The 21,065-nt window shown below is 44.0% G+C and overlaps 1 long non-coding RNA gene across 1 annotated transcript; it reads left to right on the top strand.

Annotated features, from left to right (window-relative positions):
* Positions 1-1,122: 1,122 nt before the first annotated feature.
* On the top strand, positions 1,123-17,122 carry LOC134474943 (uncharacterized). Its single transcript, XR_010045871.1, has 3 exons — positions 1,123-1,219; positions 1,820-1,884; positions 12,627-17,122. It is a non-coding gene; the product is annotated as an uncharacterized LOC134474943 (long non-coding RNA).
* The last annotated feature ends 3,943 nt before the right edge of the window (positions 17,123-21,065 follow it).

Raw genomic sequence — 21,065 nt, 5'->3', positions numbered from 1 at the left:
AAATAATAAAAAACTGACAAAGAATTGGGATCCAAAAAAGTATAGTATATATTGTAAAAGCAAAAGCAATGTAACGGGCTTTAAATGATATAATGATATGTATAGTATGAAAGATAGATGACCATATTACTAAATTTCTGTTAGATCACTGAAAGGAAGGGTTTGCCCATCAATGTTTCAGTATTGAGTGACTTTTTATGCTTTGTTTTTGTAACTTTAACAACTGTTTTTAAGATGGGAATATGTAATGTATCAACTAGTAATTTTAGGAGTTAATTTTTTTGAATTCTATATTCTACACTTTTTTGCTTTTTTGTATTTTGTTTCTTTTAATTTTATTTGCTATCTTTAAATTAAAAAAAAATTTAAAAGAAATGGACATGGAGTTTTGTGTCCTTGATGCCTTGCAACAGGACCTGCTCATGCAGTGGTGGGAATCCTTGGGATCCACCTGGCTCTGGGTGGCAATAAGCTGCACTATGGCATGATTAGTGGTATTATACTTTACATTTATTGTTGTCATGGTCTTTGTGTGCATGAGTCCACCCTATAGGTCACTTACAATAAACACATTTTCCCTGATCTTTGAGGTGGTGGAATGTGAGAAACCACTGCACACTGCTTCAACACCAAAAGGTATGAGGACCTATGGGATCTGACCTAACCAATTAGCATGTGCACACCATGGACATAGTTATATAAGCATGAGTTAACATAGACAGCCATGGATGTGCTCAGGCTTGTGACACTATGCAAGAATGTAATGCTTGATGACGGCTGATATATACAGGCTGGATAATAAAGATGCTTGCTTACTGCTGTTGCTAATGTTGGCTCCATGTGGTTTCTTCTCTCTGGGGATCTTACCCACTAAAATACCAATTCACCTCCCTAACTCTGAGAAAATTTCATGCCGTAGACACAGGGCACTTTAATGCCCCACAAAAGTAAAGTCTCTGTGCCTTGTTCCAAGCCATGCATCATATCCTAAAGCCAAAATCTCTGTTGGGGTACAGCTTTAGAAAGGACAACAAATTATATACCTGTGCCATGGTGATCACTTCCTAAGCCCTGTGATGGACATTTTCCCCACTTCCATTCCTCTTATGTACCCCACAGGGCATGAAAGTTCTCAAATGTTCTGACGTGGACCTGGAACGCAGCTCCCCAAGCAGCAGACATGTAGTTCTTGAACAGACTGCCTGGACCATGGTCTGAGGTGAGTCAGTCCCAGGCTGGAGGCTGAGGACAATAGTTTCTGTTGGCCCCACTCTCACACAGTGGAGCTACTTACCAGCATATCTTAGCCTCCCTTGATCCCTGAACCCATGGGGACTGACTTTTCCTATGTGTCATGATGTGTTAAAACCAGGCACAGCACTAATGCATGGCAGGGGTATCCCTTCCCCAGCACAAACCCTGCTGAACATTGACTCCCGCCAAGTACTCTTCAAGTCATCTGTTCTTAACATGTGGCATCATGTTGTAGCTGAGTGCCATGAGGGAGAGCACAAAACAAGGGCAGGAGCAGGTGCTATGGTGACCATAGATTTGGGCCGCCCTTCTCTGATGTGTGTGGACCCCAGGGTGGCACTCTTGAATGAGCTATGGAGATCCATGCCTGAGAGTGTTGGGTCAGGGAGGCATTTGGACCCTGGCTGTGTCAAGTAGCCACGTTGAGCAACACAGAGTGTGTACCACTACCACATGCCCAGGACATCCTCTCACGCTGTCTTTGTCATTCTGCTACAAACCTTTGTCTACACAGGGCCCCCACTGTCCACTCCAATCTTCCCTGGACCTTTGAATGGAATCACAGGAGGAGGCAGTGTATGTGTAGCTGCCCAAAGTCAAGTGTCACTGTTGTCTGCTGTCACCCAAAAGGTATGGTGGGTGGAGGCTGGGGATTTAGCTCAGCGGCATAAGTGCCTGCCTTGCAAGTGTGTGGTCCTGAATTCGATACCTGGTACTGATAAACAAATGGAAAAAAAAGGTATGGTAGGTAACAAAATCAGGTGTCCCTCAATGAGTAACTCAGGGCCTTTTTCTACTGTTATTCCATCTTCCATTCCCTCATTCCTCAGGCACCCCTCCCTCCTCCTGCTATATTCCATTCTCCTCCTAAAAGTACAAAGCTGGCTGGCCTAGGGGCTGTTTTGTGCCCCTCCCATCCCATTCTGTCTGAGATAGAATCCTGTTCCCACAAGTATGGCTGATTTGTTATCACCTAGGACAAGCTGGGTCCAGCCTGTGTTGCACTTGGTCCAGGGCTTATGACTGAAGAGCCCCTAATTTTAGCTCTGAGCTCTAGAAGTTCTCCTCAGAACATGGTGCTCAGAATTGAGGTCTCAAGGTCAGTCTGGAAATCCCTATCTGTGGAGCATCTAAGGAGCTGACTTAATCTGTGGTTTACCATGTGATGCATGAATATCTGGATATGTGGGGAGACAAATGCAGATGCTTCTGTCTGGCACAATCCAAGTAGAAACAGTAACTTTGAAATGGCTCCTGTGGGATGGGCAGAATTGGATCTGGCTAAGGAACAAAGGCTATGTGCACCACACATAGAAGCAGGGCCCTGAGATCTGGACCACACATTGGAAGGAAGGGAAATAAGGGTGCCCCAGCACAACAGTTTTCTGGGGATAAATTCTTCCCAACTGTTACCATCCATCTCTGTTCTGTCCCAAACCAAATGACTGTGTTATAAAGCATGACAGTGTCATCACCCTGCTATTTGTATGTCTCTGGGTCCTTCAAGAGTGGAGAGTACCTGGAAAGGAGATGGCCCAAGGCTCACCTGTGCATAATATGCCTCTGTCTCAGTGACTGACCCTCAGGTAAGATGGTCATGGCCACTGTCATCTCTTTTTTCTGTCTGGCCATCTAGTTGCCAGGCACTACTGTGTTCCCACTTTCCTGCCTATTGCTTGAGAAGCAAACACCGAGTTTTCTGGTCTTGGTGTGGGTGAGGATTTAGCCTAGTGTGGTGGGGTAGGGCAGGAATCTGTGTGATCAGCAATGGGGTAGCTGAGTTTTGAGTGGCCACGGAGTGGGGCAAGAACCTAATATATTTCCTAACCCACCACATTGATGTGGGGCCTTTGTGTATAAAGCAGGGTTCATTCCAGTTAGCTGTCACTTTTTACTACATCTTTCTATCTCAAGACCATTTACTGGAAAGCTGTGTGTATGTGACACAGTATGTCACATATAAAACTATGCTGATAAAACTATGTTGAAGGCCCTGCTGAGCATCTCCACCCAGACTGCCAGGCAGCAGCTCAGCCTTCAAAATGTAGTGAGAGAGGCAAGGGAGGAAGGTGTAGGAAGACAAGAGTCTTTCTCCAAGACAGCAGTTGCAGAGGGGCCAGGGCACCTCCAGCTGTTCCTATTACACCCACTTCTGAGCCTGTATCCTGAGGCCAGAGAGGAGACAGCAGTTTTGATCACTTTGATAGAAATCAGGGGTCTAAGCTGAGTTACAAATACAGGACTTGGGAGCCAGACTGAGTGTTCCTACAGAAGATTTGCCTGTGTTTGGTTTTCACCTTCTTTCCGTGACTTAGTCATCACCAGCTATTGGCAGTGTGAGTTTCATTGTCTCACCAAGTGTGATCTGCATCTGGAGAGCTGTGGTACCCAGCACACAGTGAGTCCTCTATGTGTCTCTACTAGGTTGTGCATAGACAAAAGTATAAAAGTACATGTTACTATGATAGGAGGATTAGCCACAAAAATTCCATTAGCAAGGACATAGACAGAGGACAGCTGATGCTTTGTTCTACAGATTTGCATTTGCACAAAGGAAACATTGCTTTTTTTTTTTTTAATTTAAGAGGAAAAAGAGAAAAACACAAAACAAACCAAAGCGGCGTAAGGGTACACGCAATACAGAACTACAAAACAAAACAAAACAAAACAAAAAACCATAACAGTAAGAAATTACCTGCTAGTAGATTACACACTATTTTCTTGAAAATAGTTCCTCAAATCACAGTATCAAAGAACACAAGGTGGACATTCAAACAGGGAGACTGCAAACAGCTGTGTTCAATGTTCCAAAAACATTGATAAAGTCAGCTATTTAACACCCCCAAACACACTTGCTGTTATATCCGTTAGAGCTCTTTTTCTTTTTTTTTTTCCCTCTCTTTTTTACAACAAAATTTACACATCTTGGATTTTATTACTCCTTAGTGCTTATTACTTTCTTTGGGGGGGGGAGAATACAGTCAAATATGGCAAAACAAAGCTGTCAGTCATTACCAAGGATAGACGTAGCACATGGTATAGAACAGAGTACAAGTTTATCAACAATGGTTATCAACGTTGTCCCTTGTTTCCTTAAAAAGAATTGTCTATCTTATTAGATATTATAAAGTTGGACACAACAGTAGAGAACAAGACCAATAAAACTTAGGCATTGTAAACATTACAGGACTTCCAAAGAAGACAATAGTCAAACCAGAATGGGTATCTTAGTGAATCTTATTGTCTTCAAAGTAGTTGCCTATGTCTTCAAACTTGATACTATCATATAGAATGGAACAGAGTCTAATCAGTCAAAACAAGATCGTGGGAGTACTACAGGACTTCAAAACAAGTTAATAGGAAATCGAAAAGAGTTACTATTTATATATCCTAATTTTTTTGAATTTTTTCTTTAATTAAGACAAACATAAGAAATGACTAAATATTTTTTTTTGAAACAATAAGGGGGAGATTGAGATAAAACAGGACATAACAATATAACAATAGAGGTCACAGCATGACTGTTTCAATAACCTAGTACTTCACCACCTTATAACCTGACTTAATAGTAGTTACCATAGTGTCTTTTTCCTTGAAATATTTGGGTAAAACTTCATATACTCTAGCTTCAAATATTTTCATATCAAGAAGCCCAGAATAAAGCCTTTCTAATTAATGAGTGAAAACTTTATAAGGCTTCAAGGCCACCTAATGGGGAATCATGATTACCACATATTTTTATATATTTGAATCATTACTTACATTAGGGAAACTATTCTGTATTCACACATGCGAGATTGATTTATTTCGCTTATGAGTATGGTCTCAAGCTGTGCCCATTTATTGATAAATATCTCAATGTGATCCTTCTTTATAGCTGAATAATACTCCATTGTATAGAAATACCACAACTTTTTTATCCATTGCTCAGTTGATGGGCACTTGGGTTGTTTCCAAGATCTGGCGATTACAAATTGTGCTGCTATAAACATAGGTGCACATATATCACTGTGGTATGATGCTTTCAGTTCTTCTGGGAATATGCCTAGAAGTGGAATAGCTGGAATAAATGGGATTTCCAGTCCCAACTTTTTGAGAAATCTCCAGACAGATCTCCACAAAGGCTGTACCAGTCTACACTCCCACCAGCAGTGCAGGAGAGTTCCTTTTTCCCCACAGCCTCTCCAGCATTTGTTGTCGGTTTTCTTGATCCTGGCCATTCTTTCAGGAGTGAGATGGTATCTCAGTGTGGTTTTAATTTGCATTTCTCTAATGACCAATGATGATGAGCATTTTTTCATGTATTTATTTGCCGTTTGCATTTCTTCATCTGAGAATTGCGTATTCATCTCAGATGCCCATTTTTGGATTGGATCTTTGAATTTCGGAGGTCTGAGTTTCTTTAATTCTTTGTATGTTTTAGACAAGAGGCCCTTGTCTGAGAGAGAGTTCACTAAAATCTTTTCCCAGTTTGTGGGTTTTCTTTTCACTATGCTGGAGATTTCTTTTGACATGCAGAAACTTTTTAATAAGAAGTGGTCCCAGTTATTGATTCTGGGAAGTATTTCCCGTGCGGTTTGAGTCCTGTTCATGAATTCTTTACCTACTCCTATGTCTCCAAGGTTTCTACCTATTTTGTCTTCCAATAGATTTAGTGTTTCTGTTTTAATATTCAGATCTTTGACCCATTTACATTTTAATTTAGTACATGGTGATAGACATGGGTCTAGCTTTAGTTTTTGGCAAATGGAGAGCCAGTTTTTCCAGCACCATTTATTAAAGAGACTGTCGTTCTTCCAGTGAACCTGCTTGGCTCCTTTATCAAAAATAAGGTGGTTGAGTGTGTTCGTAGTTGTGGTTATATCTTCTAATCTATTCCACTGATCTTCAGCTCTGTTTTGATTCCAATACCATGTTGATTTTACTACTGTTGCTTTGTAGTATAACTTCAAGTCAGAGATTGTGATGCCTCCTGCTTTGTCTTTGCTGCTTAGAATTGCCTTTGCGATTCTAGGTCTCTTCTGGTTCCAGATGAAATTTAGGAGTGATTTCTCTAGATCTATAAGGTATGTTGATGGTATTTCTATTGGGATTGCATTGAATCTGTATAACAGTTTTGGGAGAATGGCCATTTTCACAATGTTTGTTCTTCCTATCCATGAGCAAGGGATGTCTTTCCATTTTCTGAGATCATCTTCAATTTCCTTTTTCAGTGTATTATAATTTTCACTGTATAAGTCTTTCACTTCTTTCGTAAGAGTAATTCCTAAATATTTCATTTTTTTTGCTTGCTAATGTGAATAGTCCAGTTTCTCTTATTTCCCTCTCTGTAATTTTGTTGTTCGTGTATAGGAATGCTATTGATTTCTGAGTATTGATTTTGTATCCAGCCACATTACTGAATTTATTTATTGTATCTAAGAGTATTTCAATGGAGTTTAGGGGGTCTTCTATGTAGAGTATCATGTCATCTGCAAACAATGATAATTTAACTTCTTCTTTTCCTATCTTTACCCCTTTTATTTCTCTTTCTTGCCTAATTGCTCTGGCTAGTACTTCCAGTACTATATTAAATAGGAGTGGTGATAAAGGACATCCTTGTCTTGTACCTGATTTTAAAGTAAAGGCTTTCAATTTTTGGCCATTTAGTATGATGCTGGCTGTTGGTTTGTCATAAATGGCCTTTATTATATTGAGGTAAAGACCATTTATTCCAATTTTCTGTAAAGTTCTTATCATGAATAAGTGTTGGACCTTATCGAAGGCTTTTTCTGCATCTATAGAGATGGTCATGTGATTCTTATTTTTGGCTTTATTGATATGGTGGATTACATTTATTGATTTGCGTATGTTGAACCATCCTTGCATTCCTGGGATGAATCCTACCTGGTCATGGTGTATAATCTTCTTGATGATTTGCTGGATCCTATTTGCCAATATTTTATTGAGGATTTTTGCATCTGTGTTCATTAGGGAGATCGGTCTATAGTTCTCTTTTATAGTTGGGTCTTTCTCAGGTTTTGGTACTAGAGTAATATTTGCTTCCAGGAATGACTTAGGAAGGATTGCTTCCCTTTCAATTTCATTGAATAGTTTGAGGAGTGTTGGCATTAGGTCTTCTTTATATTTCTTGTAGAATTCTGCAGTGAATCCATCTGGGCCTGGGCTCTTCTTGGTGGGCAAGGACCCAATTACATTCTCAATTTCATTAGCAGAGATTGGGTTATTCAACAGTTTTATATCCTCTTTATCTAGCTTTGGTACTTCATATGCTTCTAAGAATCTGTCTATTTCTTCTGTGTTATCAAATTTTTGAGAGTAGAGGTTTTCGAGATAGGTGTTGATGATCCTCTGTATTTCTATTGAGTCTGTAGTGATTTCTCCTTTTTCATTTCTTATTGCATGAATTTGAGCTTTTTCTTTCCTTTTTTTAATAAGGTTGGCTAGGGGCTTATCGATTTTATTTATTCTTTCAAAGAACCAACTCTTTGATTCGTTGATTCTTTGGATTGTTTTCTTAGTCTCTATTGCATTGATTTCTGCTCTGATTCTTATAATTTCCTCTCTTCTTTTGGCTTTGGGCTTGACTTGCTCTTCTTTTTCTAGCTGTTTGAGGTGTAGCATCAAGTTATTTACTTGTATTCGTTCTGTTTTCCTGATGTGGGAACTCAGTGCAATAAATTTTCCTCTCAGAACGGCTTTCATTGCATCCCACAGATTCCGGTAAGTTGTATCTGCATTTTCATTTTCTTTTAGGTATTGTTTAATTTCTGCTTTAATTTCTTCTGTGACCCACTGATTACTCAAGAGTGTGTTATTTAGTTTCCATGTGTTTGCGGAATTTTTGCAGTATCCTTTGTCATTAATTTCTAATTTCAGAGCGCTATGATCCGATAATATGCAAGGGATGATTTCAACTCTTTTGCATTTGCTTAAATATGTTCTGTGAGCTAATATATGGTCTATTTTAGAAAATGATCCATGTACTGCTGAGAAGAATGTGTATTCTGATGTTGTTGGGTGGAACATTCTGTATATGTCTATCAAACCCATTTGTTCACAGGTGTGATTCAGTTCTGTTATTTCTTTGCTCATTTTCTGTCTGGTTGATCTGTCCCTTGGTGTCATTGGTGTATTAAGGTCTCCTGTTACAATTGTGTTACTGATAATTTGAGTTTTCATTTCTGTTAATAATTGTTTTATATAACTGGGTGCTCTGGAGTTTGGTGCGTATATATTTAAGATAGTTATCTCTTCCTCTTGGAGTTTTCCCCTTACGAGTATGTAGTGACCTTATTTGTCTTTTATGGTCATTGTTGGTTTAAAGTTCACATTGTCTGCAAACAGAATGGCTACTCCTGCCTTTTTTTGGATTCCTGCTGCATGAAGAATTGTTTTCCATCCTTTGACTTTCAGTCTGTGAGTATCTTTCTGGGTTAGATGGGTTTCCTGTAAACAGCATATGGTTGGATTTTGTTTCTTGATCCATTCTGCTAGTCTGTTTCTTTTGATTGGTGCATTGAGACCATTTACATTAATGGTTATTACTGTTAAATGCTGGTTAATTGTAGGAATGTTATCTCTCTGCTGTTGCATCTTTATCTTTCGGTTCTGTTTAATTATTTGCTTTGCTTAGTGGTTTTTTCCTTTGTGTATCTAAACTGTCTTTCAATATTTTTTGCAGGGTTGGTTTGGTGTTCATGAAGTTCTTCAGCTGTTCTTTGTCATGGAAGTATCATATTGCACCATCTATTTTGAATGATAGTTTTGCAGGATATATCAGTCTTGGTTGGAGATCATTTTGCTTTAGGATCTGGAATAATTCACTCCATGCTCTTCTTGACTTTATCTTTTGTGCTGAGAAGTCTGCTGTGATTCTGATAGGTTTTCCTTTATAAGTGATCTGTCTTTTCTCTCTGACAGCTTTTAATAATCTATTCTTGTGTTGGATTTCTGGGATGGTGACTATTATATGTCTGGGTGTAGTTTTATTTTGGTTATGAGTGTTTGGAGTTCTATATGCTTCACTGATCCTGATGTCAGTTTCTGATCTCATGCTTGGGAAATTTTCAGCTATTACTTCTCTAAATATCCTCCTGACATCCTTCGTGTTGTCTCCCTCTCTTTCATTAATCCCTATCATTCTTATGTTATTCTTCTTTGCATCGTCTTGCAGTTGTTGAATTGTTGTTTCCTGGTTCCTTGTTATTTTCAAAAGATCTTTCCTTTCCTGTTCACTAGCTGCAATCCTGTCTTCAAGGTCTGAAATTCTATCTTCACTTTCATTAAGGTGGTTTTTACAACTTTCAGTGGAGTTTTTTATTTCCTGTATATCTCTGTGCATCTGCATTATGTATTCTGTTTGTTTCTTATATTGCTCGTCTAGGGATTCTATCTTTTTGTTTAGTTCCTCCAATTTTTTATCTGTGTTTTCTTTAGATATATTTAGAATCTCTTTCATTTCTTTTATCATTTCTTCTTTTATCTGGGAGATTATTTCGAGTTTGAATTTCTTTAAAGCTTCCTGGAGTTGCTTGTCAATTTCAGTGGCTATTGTGTCCGATATATGAGGTGGATGGGATATATTTTCTTCTATATACATCGCTCCTAGGGTTTCTTGAGATGGGCTGGAGGTTTGAGGTTGTAATTTGGTCTTTCGTTTTGTCATTTTCCTATATTTCTGTGTTTCAAGTGTTACTTGAAAGCTTCCTCAGGATCTGTTGAAAATCCCCTTCTATGTTTGGAGCTACTGGGACTCTGGCGCCGCGCTACTCCAAGCCATTAGGCCTAAAGAACCAGTGGCCCTCCTCTGCCTGCTCAGAACTCCGCAGTTCCAGACAAGCTGGGCCTCAGGGACACTGTGCGCCCACCTGCCCCTTGGAAGCTCCACAGTTCTTCAATCGCAGCCGGGTTAGGGTACTCACCACAGGCCGCAGTGCTTCAGGAACCTGTGGACCCTCCCTGGTTGCAGAGATATCCACAGTCCTCCAGACACGCAGAGAGGCCAGTGAGGGCACCCCAGATCTGCCCAGCTCCTCCTCTGCAGACCTGTGGCCAGGCGCGGTAGCTAAACAGACTGGGCTAGGCTGGTAGTGTGGGCCAGCCCACCTATTGGGAGCTCAGCAGGTCTCCAAATGAAGCCGGGAATGGGGAGGCTGATGTGGAAGCCTTAAACCCACCTCTCTCCTTCACTGCACCTGGAAGCCTGAGGGAACTCCAGCAGTCTGGGCACAGAAATCCAGAGTCCTCCAGACACGCAGAGAGGCCAGTGAGGGCACCCCAGATCTGCCCAGCTCCTCCTCTGCAGACCTGTGGCCAGGTGCGGTAGCTAAACAGACTTAGGAAACATTGCTTGCCAAGGAGAGCGTGTATTTCCTGTGTGAGATTTTTCATCAGTAGCTCTTTTTTTCCCCACATGTCAGAAGTGGATTTTTTTGCTTTGTGTTTTGTTTACAGATAACTGTATATTTTTTCTTACTACATATTTATAGTGTATACTGTTTATGTTGGTGTTAGGATCAGGGCACATGTGGTGCACAGAGTGCATATTGGGCCCTATCTTTTGCACAATGGTACAATCCAACCAACAGTGACTGCTCTCAAAGTTTTGTGCATTGAGCACACAGCTCAGGGCCAAGACATTGCCAGCATAAGGCGCTGGTTTGTCTTGATTGTCCTTTTTTTATGACAAATACAGTGGATAATGATGCAATAATTGGGAGCTTAGTCCAACCCTAACCCTAAGTCTAACCTACCCCTAAACCTAACTCTAACCCAAGATAGTCACTACCAACATTCCTGGCCAAAGAAAACTTTATGGCATTGATGTGGGAAATGTAATATAAGTTAAGTATGAAGACACACAATCAGTGGTGGCTGGGATGGAGCAAGAGGGGAAAGAAAACACCATTGTGTAAAAATTTGAAGAATATATTCTGGAAGTGGACTTTGGGAAATTTGCTTAACATTGAGAATGCAATGAATGTCAGCAAGCTGATTATTTTAAACAACCCTAAAATCTTAAATTTTATCTATATTTGTTTTATCACTAACTAAATGTAAATAAATGTAGCTATGAAAACAATAGTAATTAAATCTGGATGAGAGGGGCAGGGCAGGTGTTGGTCAAGAGCTGCCCGCAGTTAGAGCTCGAGATATGACTCCTGAGTGGAGCCACCAGGAGGCTCAGAACTTCAGCTGTTGGACAAAGGAATCCAGGTACTGGCTCTTGCTCTGAAATCACAGCTGGTTAGGGAGCTGCAGGTAGAGCTGGCATAAAGTCTGCAGGTGCAGCTTCTGCATGGGCTGAGCCTGGCCCTGTAGTTGCAGGAAATGAAAAGATTATCAACTTTCCATGGACTTCCTAGGCAAAACCTTCCCACTGCTGTCAAAGGCAGTCATGTGCACCAACACAGCCCCAGGAAAGCCTCCTGACTGCATCCCCACACTGACTGCTGAGTGTGTCATACTCCTGGGTCACCCAGCATCTGGGAACTTTGCTGAGTTCCAAGGCCATCACCTCCCCACAACCCTACATCCTACACTCCAGAGATATTTACCCTGTGGCTCAGTCTCTGGGGCTCCAGCTGGTCCAGGAGAAGCTCGGCCTGGGGATCCACATGGGCGTATATTTCCAATGTGGCCTCTAGCACAGAAGAACTGGGGTAGACAGGGAACCAGCAGAGTGAGAGACCTGGGCTTTCCTCCAACAATGCCTGCACATCTCACTTGTAGAGAGGGGTTCTTGGACCTCCTGCCCAGTTGATACAATGTCCAGCCCCATCCTCACCCACCCACAGTTGGGCAGTGAGGGCCCAAGGAGCCCTTAGTGGCTGAAAGAAGTCTCTGTGGGAGGGAGACCTTCCTTAGTTTTATCGCACATTTACATTCTTCAGGGAATCCTGACACAGTATCTCCCTGCCCCTCCCCAGTGCAAGTCAGCTTGGAGTAGGTAGAGACTGCAATCTGCCCTGTCTTTGCACTGAAGGGCTCAGGGCTGCCACTCCATGAATATCTGAGAAGTGAGGGATCAATCAGTGTCTGTCCTGCATCTCTGCAGTCTCTAGCTCAGGCAGTGATGCATTCATTGCCCAGTTCTCTTTGCCTCTATATAACTCCTTGTGCATGGTCTGTACCCACAACTAGGGATGCATGGAGACTGGAAAAATGGCCTTGAGGTGAGCAATATATGTTCTGCTGCCAAGGGTTACTCTGTGGCCTCCCACAAACATCGAAACTCAAAAGGGCAGTGCTTCCACTGGCTCTGCTTACAGAATCATGGTTAATACCCAGAAAAGTGTTTGCACAGAGTGTGTCTTCATATACAATTGTGGGTTGGTAACACCTATCTGTTCTTCCTATTTGTCTGAAAGCCATGGACAATTTGCTATTCTCAAGATTTCCTGTGCTGAACAAACCCTGAAGTCCACAGAGTGACTTTCTGATCTCCTTTCCGATGAACAGAACTGCATCGACCAAGTGTTGGTCACTGAGCGGCATGGAAGATCATCCATCAGAATTATCACAGCCTCTACAGCAGGTCTTCGTGGGGCCACAGCTAACTGCTTTGGATGGATCCCCCATTTCATCCTCAGTGACCCTAAGCTCTCAATCCACTGAGTCCCAACCCATTTGGCACTGTAAACTAGGGCTGAGTGAGGCCCTTGCATAGGGCCAAGACCTGAATCCACAGGTGACCAATTCCCACTGGGCTGCTAAGGTAAGAACTCAGCTTCTCAGCTTTGGTAGAGAGGTCAGCCCTGGAGGAGTCCAAAGAGGAGAGGCTGTGCCTGGGGTATCTATCCAGAAGGGTGGCTCCTTAGGCTCCTTCAGGCTGCGAGGCCCATCTGCCTGCACCGTGCTTCCTGTACAGACCTCTACCAGTTTCTCTGCTGCCTGACTTCTGAGACTGTGGGTAAACATGGAATTGGTGTCCTGCACATGGCTTCTCAGTAGGTTTTGGTGCTGAAGCAAAGCCCACACTCCAATTAGTCTGCAGAGGCTAGTGGTAATGGGCTCACAGGAGGGCCCTGAAAAAAAGGGATTCTCTTATTAAAACTTACATTTCACAAGGGAAACTTAGAAATACTAGCATGCTCAGATCACCTCAACAAAGAGGTTGAACAGAAGTCTAGGTATGAACAAAACCTATGAGTCCTAAGATGGCACCTCCCCCCCCCAGTTTAGAGATGAGAAAAAAAGGCTCATTCTGGATGTTCAGGTCCATTAATGAGGCACTGCAGAATGTTCCCAAGATTATGATGAAAAGTCCCCAGGAAGGAATTAAGTTCCTCTTCTATAGCCATGGAAGGCTGAGCCACTGTGTTCACTGCTTTCTTCTTGTGCTCATTTAGCCCAGAGGCTCCTACCAAAGGACCTGTAGTGCATGGAAAAATCCCATGAGACAAGTGCCAGAGAATTGAACAGAGTGGACTGACATTTGAGGTGAGCACACATCTAGTGAGGCGATGCTGTGTAAGAGCTGGAAACAGTTGGTGAAGACACCTTGCTAATGGTCCTTGGACACCATGCCCAGTACAGAAAATGAGGTACAATGGCAGAATTCATTCATGACAAGAAATGAAATGATTTTGTGTCTGTCCCCTTTCTCCTCTTCCATGAATATGCATACAGTGACCTTGCCTGGGACAAGGTAGAGGCTTAGTAGAGAGGGTGTGGTAGTTGAGCATTTGCAATCCAGATTCCTTGGGAGCAAGACCATTGGCTTAGTGTTTGACAAGCCCTGGATGGAGATGTTGGAAGGGTTAATCAGACCCAAAGTTCCTCATAGTCATGTGTGGGCCTCCATACATTCCCTTCTGCTCACATACTCTGCACTGGAGCCAATACCTCCTGTTATTGTGGGTCCCATCTCTGGAGCAGGGATGTGACACACAGGGCCCAGGGGCCACCTCCATGCCAATGTCCTGTGTACAGCATGGTTGGGGCAGTGCCCAGCAGCCAACACGAAGCCTGAGACTCTGAGACACCACAGGTTTCACTTTGTGAACCCAGATAACCTTATGTTCCTCAAAGACTAATACCTCTGTCCCAGACTTCTACCCAGGAGGACAGGAGATGACTCTGGAGGCTTTGAATAAGCATGAGCACTGTCCTTCTCCTCCTGCCAGCCCTGTCCTGGGTAGGAACATGACAGGAGCACAGGCTCACACTTCCCAACACCTGCCCCTGCCCCAGAGCATCTGCCCTCACTGCCTGTCCTCAGAGCCCTTACACTGATTGTTTAGGATGGGAATTGTATAGGAGAACTCAGAGAGGTGGCCAGGACTTAATGTATTGTCCTCTAGTTGGGTATCTGAGTGGCTGGTGGCTGAGCCTAGGGACACCTGTCCTGGACTCCCTCTTGTTTCTGATGTCTTGGGGGTTGGGGCTCTTGGGCCCTGCCCTGTGCTGCCCTTGATATTAGGCAGTTCCCAGTGAGCTTCCTGAAACATCTTGGCCCAGTGAACCATCCTTTCACTCATTTGCATGTGGTTTTCCCATGCAGGGTCAAGAGGCTTGGGCTTCAAAGCCTCAGAAAACAGCACAGCATATTCACTGGTCACTCTCATGAGCCAAGTGCTGGTGAAGGTCAACTGCCACCAGGCAATAGTGCCTGGTAACCAGAACCTTCAAAGTTCTGTTTAGACCTGTTGCCAAGGAAGTTGTGTCATGTTCTGGGGTCCATAGCTGGGCTGCCCCCTCTGATGCCTCCTTTCTTTTTATTGTGGAACAAATTTGTGTTCCTTAGAAATGGCAAGTGAAAAACTAGAAAACAGAATGAGGTTTTACACTTTTCTTCACTTTGAAATACTTCATACAACAGACATGTAGATGCTTCAGAAGTGGCAGGCTGGGTGCCAAGTGCACATTTCCATCCAAAAAGTCTTTTTCATTGAGAATTAGGCTTCACTTAAAGATCTGTCAAATTTTAGGATGAGTTTCTTTCCTTGGCTTATGTTACTTTCATTTCAACTCCATTAGGGAGTATAAAGATGTTGCCAGAATAACCATAATAATTTTCTTTGAAGTATGTGAATATTTCATGTTATAACCTCCTCCTGTCCAGGGGATGAGGATTCCTAACAAGTTTTACTCTCATGGGCCTATGAGTGATTACTTATTCATCCTTAGATATTTAACTCAGCCACACACTGTAGCTCCATACTATGATATCCTGTGGAGGGGAGAGCAGGTGGTGATTGCAAGGGGAGGCTTTCCAAGGCAATGGACATCATCATCCCATGCTAAGGAAGGACACATGCACATCACTCCTGGGGAACTTGTCTCATAGCAACTGGTATCACTTCCATTCCTCCCATCCCAAACACACCATGTGTTTGTGTCCCTGCTGGGTAGTTTGCCTTTCCTAGAGGTGATGGCCCTGAGGCTGATCAGGCAAAATGCTCATGGGTTGGTCTCCTTTAAGCAGTGTATCCCTCCTGGGCTCCCAGTGTGCTGCCACCACATGCCATTGGGGGGCTGAACAAAACCAGCTATCACTTGTTCATACACCCCTCACCCATCTGCTGATGTCCATTTCTTCTGTTTCTGGGTCAACCCTTGAAAGCAAGCTGCCACAGCCATTCTTATATATGGGCTTGAGTGAATGCAGTCTTTCATTTCAAAGAAAAACTACTTAAATGTGAAATTAATGGATTACAGTATAGTTTATGACTTAGAAATTCTTAAAGTATCTTTGGAAGCAGTGGTTTAAAGCAGAGTTAAGTGGTTGCATTTTGTTTTGTTTTATTATGGTGTACTGTGCTATGCTATATTATGTTACATTATGTTGTATGTTGGTGAGGATTTTGAAACTGTATTTTCTGTGGTTTCTGATTTGATTTTGTATATTCAACCTGAGAAAATATAAGAATATCACATAACTCTGATTAAGTTAATTTGGAGAAAATTTTAAAAGGAAAACACATTCAGTGATGTTGGTACACATCTGTCATTTTAGTTCTCAGAGGTTGAGGCAGGGGGATTGTTGTAAGTTTGAAGTCATCCGGGGCTACAAGGGTAGATCAAGGCCAGCTTCAACTGCATAGCAGAACCCAATCTCAAAAAAAGAATGAAAGAAAAAAAGAAAGATAGAAAAAAAAGAAGAGAAAAATTAAAAAGTTTAAAAATACAAAGTCAAATATCACCGGTGAATTCAGAGTAAAAACATATGTGAGTTTTTCTTGCAAATGTACTTTATTCAGCACACCTAGCATAAGGTTTACCATTATGTAGACATTGATGTGCTTCCAGGTCTGCATTGTTTTAATTTTTTTGAGTATTTTACAGAGATGACTGCAGATATGCTACTGAATATACTTTCTTAGGATTTGGGTAGCTCAGTGTGAAGAGAATGTGATCATTGCTTTTTTTCCTCTCCTAAATTTATATTTATAATCAGAAGTTGATCAAGGGATTGCTATTTTTTTGAAATAATCATAAGGACCATATAAAAGATACTCTTTTTAACTCTATATAAAATAAAATAATTGTAGAATTGTTGGGAGCCTGCCATGTTATTCATGAGAGCATATTCATAAGATGGCACCCACCTGCTGCCTCCGCTGCTCCCCCACCCATCGTGTGCCCAAGATGGCACACACATCCTGCTTCCTGGTTCTTGCTCGGCTTACTGTCCCCACCATATATGGTAATGATTGATTGCTTCCTTGTTGCCGCCCAATCGCCTGTCCCCACGTGTAATCCCATGATTGGATAACATTAGCTATATAAGCCCAAGTATAGGAAGTGCCCGACGCACAACATGGAAGAAGCCGTCGAGGACGGACATGTATTGAGGTTGCTGCTCAGTCAATAAAGGTGCTTGCAGAGGCTGAGTGTTCGTGTGCTCCATTCCACGGGACGGAAGCGGCGCCAGACAGCTGGTGGCCCGGACGGGGACTCAAAACCATTCCCGTGCCTTCTGTGGCTCCTGTGACTGTGTTGAGAGACAGTACGTACCTGCGGGTGAGTGGAGGCTCAACCCGGCCCTTGGTGGATGCACTTTAAGGGACCTACTGGTCGACCCCTTGAGGGGATTGACATTGCCCGAAAAAGAAGGGCAGGCCTCTGTTGGCTATTGCGCCTCGGGGCTCTTTAATTTTGTTAAGATGGGCAATGTTAACTGCGGCCCCCTCGCCTTATCGCTGTGGTTGTTGCTTAAGGCGTGAGGGATTAGGATAGATAAGCAAACGGTGCTGCAGTTATTCGAATGTATTGATGGTTTGGCCCCATGGTTTCTGCCCACTGGATCCCTCACTTTACCCTCCTGGGAGAAGTTAGGATGTGATATTCAGTTTGCTGAGGAACAAGGGATGGGTGTCGACCCTATGGTTCGCCCCATTTGGGAGATGGTTCGGGCATGTCTCAAAACCGAAAGTATGGTAGGCGCAGCCCAGGGACTCAAAGAGGCACGCCATGCTTTCGAGCAGGCGCGCTCGGAGAGCTCCAGGGAGGCCTCAGAGGTTGGCTCACCGAGCCATTCAGATTCAGAGGGGGAAGACCCTAAGGTGGGCCCAAAGGAGGAAACTGACAGTAAGATAGGCCCACATCGCAATACAGGGCAGAAAGTTCATAAACCTGCTGGAGCCTTGTGTGAAGGGATGATGGAGAGCCTAGGGGAGGAGCTCGAGAGGGTGGAGAGTGATCTGCAGGAAATGCGCACCCCCGGCGAAGCGGGGTTAGTCCCGTCGGCCCCTCCCTGGGAACCACCCCAGGGAATGAGTGCCCCTGGTGGTTGGGGGCTGCCTCCTCCCTTCCCTGCCACACTTCCATTCTCCGGGCGCCGCTCATTTCATGGCCGTTTATGGGACGTCTTGCGTAGGGGCCTTGCCTCGTATGACGCTCCCAGCTTCTACCCGGTCCTCCAGGACCAGGCCGGCGCGCCTTATTATCAGCCCCTGGACATGAAAGTGGTTAAGGGGTTAAAAGAGGCAGTCTCCACTTATGGCCCCAACGCCCCCTTTATGCAGGTTCTTTTGGAAAACATAGGAGCCACCCCTCTGACACCCTGGGATTGGGCACAGCTCGCAAGGGCGTGTTTGTCCCCAGGCCAATTTATGGACTGGAAGGCATGGAATGATGAGTATTGCGGAGAGCAGGCTGAGAAAAACGCTAGAGAGCGCAATGTCAGGTGGAACAAAGATATGTTATTAGGCCAGGGAGCCCATACGCAGGATCAAATCCTGCACCCTTAGGCAGTTTATGATCAAATTACCAAGTGCGTTATTGCCGCTTGGAAACAGCTTGCCAAGCCAGGCGAACATACCGCCTGTCTTACTAAAATTGTGCAGGGAACGACAGAGCCTTTTTCTGATTTTGTGGCCAGGATGTTAGATGCCGCCGGCAAGGTCTTTCCAGACCCTAGTGTAGCCCAACCCCTGGTAAAACAGCTAGTCTTTGAACAGTGTACCAAGGATTGCCGTGCAGTGATTACACCGCACAAAAATAAGAGTCTAGAGACTTGGACCAAGTTATGCAGAGAGGTAGGGGGGCCGCTTTCCAATTCAGGCCTTGCAACCCTGGTGAGCGTGTCTATTAATGCCGCCCTCAGCTCTCGCACCCCAGCAACACAACAACAGACACAAAGAAATAAAAAATGTTTTGAGTGCGGCCAGACAGGACATGTTAGGAGATTTTGTCCAAATAAAGAAAGCAAAGGTGACCACCCTCAACCAAGTGGGACACCCAGCGGAGGACAAGCGGGCCTATGTCAACGGTGCCGTAAGGGCCACCATGCCACCAAGGACTGTCGTTCTGTTTTTGATAAGGAGGGCAATTCTCTAACTGGCCGCAAAGAGTCCCAGTCAAAAAACGGCCAGAGGGGGCCCTCCTACAAGGCGGGCCCCCTTTCCCCCAGCAGCCCCTTTCTGGGAATGAACAGCCAGTCAGGGCTACCCCAGGGCCAGCAGGAGTGGACCTCTGTGCCGCCTCCGGATCATACTAACACCTGAAATGGGAGTCCAATTGATAGAAACTTCATTTAAGGGGCCCTTACCACCAAAGACTGTCGGCCTCCTGCTGGGACGCTCCTCGGTTGCCCTCCGTGGTCTTACGGTCGTGCCCGGTGTTATTGACTCTGATTTTCTGGGTACAGTTAAAATCATGGTGCAGTCTTTACAGGGGACACTGATCATCAATAAAGGAGATAAGATAGCTCAGTTACTCATCCTACCTAGCCTGCATGATCAATTTCCTGCCAAGCAGCATTCTAGGGGTGATCAGGGTTTCGGGTCCACGGGTAAAAACTTCGTTGGCCTCCATATGACCTTGCAGGAATGGCCTATGTTGCTCCTCTCGGTCAATGGTAAGAAAATTAAAGGGTTATTAGATACCGGCGCTGACCGTTCCATCATCTCTCATAAAGATTGGCCGGCCTCCTGGCCCCTCAATGTGGCAGAACAGACTCTCCAGGGATTGGGATTTGTTCATTCACCCAGTATAAGTGCGCAGTCCCTTCCCTAGCAGGACAAGGAGGGACATGGTGGGTCTTTTCAACCCTATGTCCTTAACCTCCCAGTAACCCTTTGGGGCAGAGATATTCTAGTCCAAATGGACATCATCCTACATACGGGATGTTCTGAGGTGTCTCAAAACATGATGAAGCGGATGGGCTATACCCCCGGTAAAGGCCTGGGAATCAAATTGCAAGGAAATACTTCTCCTGTGTCCACTACCATTAAACAAGACAGGAAAGGGTTGGGTTTTTCTTAGGGGCCGCTGCAATGCCTCTCACACCCACTCCCATAAAATTGACATGGAAGTCAGATACCCCTGTCTGGGTGACGCAGTGGCCCCTGCCTACAGAGAAAAGAGAGGCAGCATTTCAATTGATACAAGAGCAGTTACGGCTGGGGCACATCCAGCCGTCCACTTCCCCTTGGAATACCCCCATATTTGTTATCAAAAAGAAATCTGGAAAGTGGAGGCTTCTCCATGATTTGCGGGCTGTCAATGCACAGGTCCAGCCACTGGGAGCAGTACAGCGAGGCCTGCCGGCACTCACAGCCCTACCGCGAGGATGGCCTCTCTATGTGATAGACTTGAAGGATTGTTTTTTCTCTATCCCATTACATGAGGCAGATACCCCCCGATTTGCATTCACCTTGCCCACGATCAATCAGGAGGGTCCAGATTTACACTTTGAATGGAAGGCTCTGCCCCAAGGAATGACCAATAGCCCCACTATATGCCAGCTGTATGTCAGCTCGGTCATTCAGCCGGTGCTTCAAGAATTCCCTACCATCAGGTGTTTTCATTACATGGATGACATCCTACTTTCTGGGAAGGACGAGGTCAAACTACGGTCTGCCCTCAGTTCACTGGTTGACACACTCCGCCAGGCTAACCTGCATATGGCCCCAAACAAGATCCAACAGTCTGCCCTAACCTCGTATTTGGGGGCTAACATCTCACCTACTCAGATCTTCCCTCAAAGGCTTACCATCCGCAGGGACACCATAAAGACCCTCAACGATGCTCAGCAATTGCTAGGTGATATTAATTGGATCAGGCCGTACCTGTCTTTGCCCAATCACGAGCTACAGCCCCTATTTGAAATTCTCAAGGGAGACTCAGATCTAACTTCCCCCAGGGTGCTCAACCCGTCAGCAGAAGCTGCCCTGCAGAAGGTTGAACAAGCACTAACCAAGGCAGCACTGCAACGTATTGATCCAGAAAAACCTTTTGTCGCATGCCTCTTGAAAACAGCAAAACAACCTACAGCCGCTTTATGGCAAGATGGACCCCTGCTTTGGGTCCATCCCAGAGTCTCCCCTGCTAAGGTTATACAGTACTACCCAGAAGCGATA

The sequence above is a fragment of the Cavia porcellus genome, unplaced genomic scaffold, assembly GCF_034190915.1.
Source record: "Cavia porcellus strain 051 isolate PalLab524CR breed Dunkin Hartley unplaced genomic scaffold, mCavPor4.1 scaffold_45, whole genome shotgun sequence".
NCBI classification, from domain to species: domain Eukaryota; kingdom Metazoa; phylum Chordata; class Mammalia; order Rodentia; family Caviidae; genus Cavia; species Cavia porcellus.
Note: the sequence above shows the minus strand (reverse complement) of the source record. Positions and strands in the feature narration are given on the sequence as shown.